Source organism: Egretta garzetta, unplaced genomic scaffold (assembly GCF_000687185.1).
Source record: "Egretta garzetta isolate BGI_Z169 unplaced genomic scaffold, ASM68718v1 scaffold25, whole genome shotgun sequence".
Classification (NCBI taxonomy): domain Eukaryota; kingdom Metazoa; phylum Chordata; class Aves; order Pelecaniformes; family Ardeidae; genus Egretta; species Egretta garzetta.
This window is the reverse complement of record NW_009259800.1, coordinates 1,139,874-1,145,215: the sequence shown is the minus strand read 5'-3', so window position 1 is coordinate 1,145,215 and position 5,342 is coordinate 1,139,874. Positions and strand designations below refer to the sequence as shown.

General features: G+C 48.1%; 1 protein-coding gene across 1 annotated transcript in view; it reads right to left on the bottom strand.

Moving 5' to 3' along the window:
• The window catches only part of ULK1 (unc-51 like autophagy activating kinase 1), a 108,605-nt gene that overhangs the window by 77,633 nt on the left and 25,630 nt on the right, over positions 1-5,342 (bottom strand). The gene's annotated exons all lie outside the window — the stretch shown is intronic.

Below are 5,342 nucleotides of genomic sequence, written 5' to 3'. Positions count from 1 at the left end.
CTCCTGAGACGGGGCACCCGCACAGCAGCGCCCGAGGAACAGAAGATCCTGCGTTAGGTGGCAGGCAAGGTGGCGAGGCCGGGAGGTGACGCTGCAGCAATGCTGATTCATCCAGCACCACGCGCATCGGCAAAGCGCTGCAGCAGGAGCGAGCAGTGCTGGAGGGCACGCCGAAAGGACACTGCCGGGCACAGAGCTCCAGAGGTCCCAGGGGACAGCAGGAGGCACGTACGCAAGATGTGGATGGGCAGCAAAAGGCTCCATGTCGGAAAAGGGTGACGGTGCAGACAGCACAACGGGACATCACAGCCCGACAGCCCCGATCCTATTGATCACAAGGACTTTCTATGCAGCAACAACAGAACAAGCCTGTTATTAGTTGGCTCTCAGGACCAGCCCAGGGTGACTGGTCATTAAGCTGAGAAGTGTTTGTTCTGCCACCCATGCCTTAATCCATGTGCACAAGAAAAACTGCACTGCAAGGACTCCATGTTCTCTGTCTCCAGGAGATGCAGTCACCCCAGCAGAAATATTTTTCATAAGTCTGTATTGCACGAGTACATCCCAAGCTGGTAACTGCAAGGACTCCATGTTCTCTGTCTCCAGGAGCTCCAGGTGATGCAGTCACCCCAGCAGAAATATTTTTCAGAAGTCTGTATTGCACGAGTACATCCCGAGCTGGTGAGTACAATAAGGCAACCTGACACAAAATCATGGGAAGCAGACCCTCAGGTAACCCAAGCTAAACCAGAAACTCAGCAGCGCAGTGCCCTGCATGATGTTAACAGCAATGTTTCTACAACCAGTCCACCCCACGTGTGCAAAAGTTAGGAAAAAAAAAAAAACCAACCCACCTGATATCCACACAAGTAGAGTCATAGCTAGGCCGCTTTAAGAAGTGAGCTCAGATCACAGCACACAACTAGGGAAAACGTGCCAGTAAAATAATCCGTCTTCCTATTCCATGCAAGAAAATGCTTTCGCATCGGCAAAGCGCTGCAGCAGGAGCGAGCAGTGCTGGAGGGCACGCCGAAAGGACACTGCCGGGCACGGAGCTCCAGAGGTCCCAGGGGACAGCAGGAGGCACGTACGCAAGATGTGGATGGGCAGCAAAAGGCTCCATGTCGGAAAAGGGTGACGGTGCAGACAGCACAACGGGACATCACAGCCCGACAGCCCCGATCCTATTGATCACAAGGACTTTCTATGCAGCAACAACAGAACAAGCCTGTTATTAGTTGGCTCTCAGGACCAGCCCAGGGTGACTGGCCATTAAGCTGAGAAGTGTTTGTTCTGCCACCCATGCCTTAATCCATGTGCACAAGAAAAACTGCACTGCAAGGACTCCATGTTCTCTGTCTCCAGGAGATGCAGTCACCCCAGCAGAAATATTTTTCATAAGTCTGTATTGCACGAGTACATCCCAAGCTGGTAAGTACAATAAGGCAACCTGACACAAAATCATGGGAAGCAGACCCTCAGGTAACCCAAGCTAAACCAGAAACTCAGCAGCGCAGTGCCCTGCATGATGTTAACAGCAATGTTTCTACAACCAGTCCACCCCACGTGTGCAAAAGTTAGGAAAAAAAAAAAAACCACCAACCCACCTGATATCCACACAAGTAGAGTCATAGCTAGGCCGCTTTAAGAAGTGAGCTCAGATCACAGCACACAACTAGGGAAAACGTGCCAGTAAAATAATCCGTCTTCCTATTCCATGCAAGAAAATGCTTTCTAATATCCAAAGCACGATTTATGTCCAGGAATAGCAGATTTTCTGCCCTAGCACCAACACAGCCGCATCCGAGATCTTCAGCTGACATATACTCAACCAACCTTCCTGGGGCAGCTGGCACAGCACAGGGAAGAACACATACCCAGGACCTCCCATTGCCCCAAAGATCTTCGTTACACATAAGAACCCACTTCTTACTTGTGCTGGAAGAAGCTGTCTAGCGCACAGCATGCCCAGGATCTGACAAATTCCAGAGTTGCCTTCCTACCTTCAAATCCCCTTAGCTAGTCAAGTGGTCTCTGACCACAGATTCAGATTCAATATCCCAAGTCACAAAAGAAACCAAGGCCAGTCCCAAACACCAGAGCACAGGCTGCTAAGCTTTCAGTGTCAACATGTGTGATGAATTGAGCTGATCCTCAGAGTTTTAGAAATCCGTTTTCTACAAAACCTCACTTCCAGACCACGTCCTCATGTGGCGGAAACCATCATTTGTATCCTTGTTGTCACTAGTTTCCACCTTAAGGAACAAGAGCTCATTTGGCTGTCTTTAAAAAGAGTAAAAAGACTTCTGGTCTCCAGATGTCTCTCCAGACTGCTGCAGTCTGGAGATTCCCAACTCCAGCCCCTCTGCAATCCAGCTGAGGACTCGGGCTGGGATCATATAGGAACAACTAACACACCCTGCATAGGTAGGAATCCAGTTTTTGTTTTAAGCCAAACATCTCCCATGCCTTGGAAAGATCCGCACCACGACTCCCTACAGAGACGAAATAGGCAGCACTTTTAGAAAGGCAATACAATTGATTGATCCTCTTTTTGAGCAAGGGTTCTTGCATTAGGCTTCTAAACTATTCACAGCACCTCTCACTAATACATGAGCACATAATAATGGGAATGTGCATATTTCATTTTGTGAGCCATTCTCATGTAATGCTCCTGCTCTTAGGACTCCAGTGAGGGAGAAGTCCAGACACTGCACTTCTATGCATTAAACATTCACCAGTATCATTTATTCCTAGGAAGCTTCTTATTTTGTCATTATTTATGAACCCTTATCACAAAGATCTATGAAACTAGAAGGAACACAGCAATTTTCCTGGATTTGAAAGATAAAGTAAGTGTGCCAGGGTGAGAGCTGCTGTCAGTATTAAGTATCACCACAGCAAGTGTCTGTCTGGGGCAAATCTGGCATTATATCAAAAATCTTGATTTGTATGAGGCCTGGTTAGCATTAGCTTTTAACCAGGAAAATGCAAACGAAAGCATCATTGGGTGTAATCACTTGCTTACAGCCGCTGTGGTTTTGGCAACCATTTCCTTGTGTGCAAGGAACACACAAGTAAAAGTTAAAGTCAGTGTTGACAGGAGGTGCAGAGGAAGGGACAACACAAAATGCAACGATAGACAAAGTTACAGGGTAGTATTAAGATTCACAGGAAATATTTTTTCCTTTTTGCGCTGTGATGTTGTAATACAAGAATAACCCTCTGGTTTTAGAAAGCCTAAAAGTAAGGGCCCAATTCACTGTAAGTGTGACATTTTCAAGGGCAAATATACATGCAGCTGTGAGTGAAGCAACCCATCTTGTATCAGAGGAAGTCGTAAGTAGTCTTCCCGCAAAGTAAGGGAAGGGGGGCAGAAGCCAGCCTGCCCCAGAACTGCACTTTTACCTTTGCAGGTAATTTACTCTCCTACAACTCCTAAGCAGACACAGAGCAAGGCCAAACGCTCAGACAAGTCACACACACAGCCCAGGTGGGGGGGACCGCATCAGACTGTGTCTTACTCCTTACACCAGAGGAGACTCCAAACCAGTGCCACCTCAGTCATCTTATTTTGCCCAAGAAATCAAATTACCCAGGTCATACGAGGAGTCTGACAAAGCCGGTAACTAAACATACACCTGGGCATGCCTGGGACCAGTCTCAAGTTCCTGTTTTGTGGGATCTTACAGTTTCTTGCTAATATCTCACCAGGCTACACCGCTATACTGAGAATTTAGCTAAAGCTCATTTGCCATCATGTAAGGGGAAAAAAAAAAAATGCATTGCTGCAGTTGTAACAGTGATGAAATCACTCCTTTTGCAGGAAATGCCTTTGAGCTGCTTCCTACCCAGCAGTTATTTGAAGCAGGGTGAGGAACAGAACATGAACAAAGGTTTTGTAAGATCTGCAATAAGCAAATCCAGCAGCATAATGCTTCATACAAATGCAAACTATAGAGGAAGCACAGGAGCAGCCACTCACTCCCTCACCTGAAAAATTATTAAGTAAACTTAGAAGAATGAAAAAACCATGAGATCTCATGCCCCAGGCTGCCTGTGCCCAGAGGAAGCTTCCCCAGCTCTCGCCTGCAGCACGCATCAGGCCAAAGGTGCTCAGTGCTTTGCAAAACCAGCTCTAAACGGTGGTTCAGGAGCAACGCACAGCCGGCCTCTTACCCAAAGGATATTCCCAAGAAGCAACCCCGTTCCCAGGCTGCTCCAGGAGGGAGGCAAGGCTGCCGAAATCCCCCACGTCCACCTCTCACCAAAACAATGCCGGGCATGAAACACTTCCCGAGGACCCAGCCCCCTGCAGCACCTCGCCATAACCCCCTGCCCCTGCAGAGAGGGACACACAGGGTGACACAGCCCCAGGGTGCTGCGGGCAGACTACAGCACCCATCAGGCATTGCAAACAGGCCGTACCAGCCAGCTGGGACTCGTGCTGGGGTGACGCGGAGGCCACCGGAGCCAATCCACGGGAGAAGGAGGAATGTCAACAAACACGGCGGCCTGCGGGACACGTGATGTCAGGGACGGGGATATCAGGGACAGGGCAGGCAGCTCCAGATAAGCCAGCCCAGGGCCACCCAGGGGTCCGGTGGAGCCAGCCGTCACGCAGCCATCGCTCACAAATATCAGCCCTTAGGGTGGCACAGGCTGTGCCAACACACCGCACGCCAGCCCCTCCATCCAGAGGGAGAAGGGTTCCATTTTAGGCCTCTAGATCCTGCAGCTTTTTTCAAAAAAGCATCACAAATGTCAGAGAAAACTTGCCCCATGACCCAGCAGGATTTTTTTTTTTTTTTAACTAAAAATTCAAGGAGAGAAAAAAAAAAATCATTGGATAACTTGGGTTTCAGAGCAGATTGGTTTTAGCCCCTTAGATTAGATCTTCAGAGCTGACTTTGAAGGAAAAAGCAACTGCGGGAAACCACAATAATCTAAAAATGTCTGCTGCAATTTTTAACACTTAGTGATTGCCACAAAGATGACAGAAAAATGCAAATGAAAATCCTCTGGAACTGAAGACAATCCTATGCTACAAAGTCACGCTCACGCTGTTTTTACATTGCTTAGGAAAAAGAAATTTTCTTAGGGAGTCTATCCAGACCAGAGAAAGAAAATAAAAGGTAGGCATGCCAAGCATAACAACTGTAATTTTATTTCTAACCTTTTGAGAACCTACGAGCTTCCAACACGGGCATAGTCACCACACACTGCATTTCGCTGCATAACATCCTGGGAGCAGGAGCTCCCACCTCAGCTCCCAACTGCTAAGAGTTGTGTGGTCCAGCCAGCAATTAATACGTGATCCGCTCAGCCGTGTTGGCTTATCT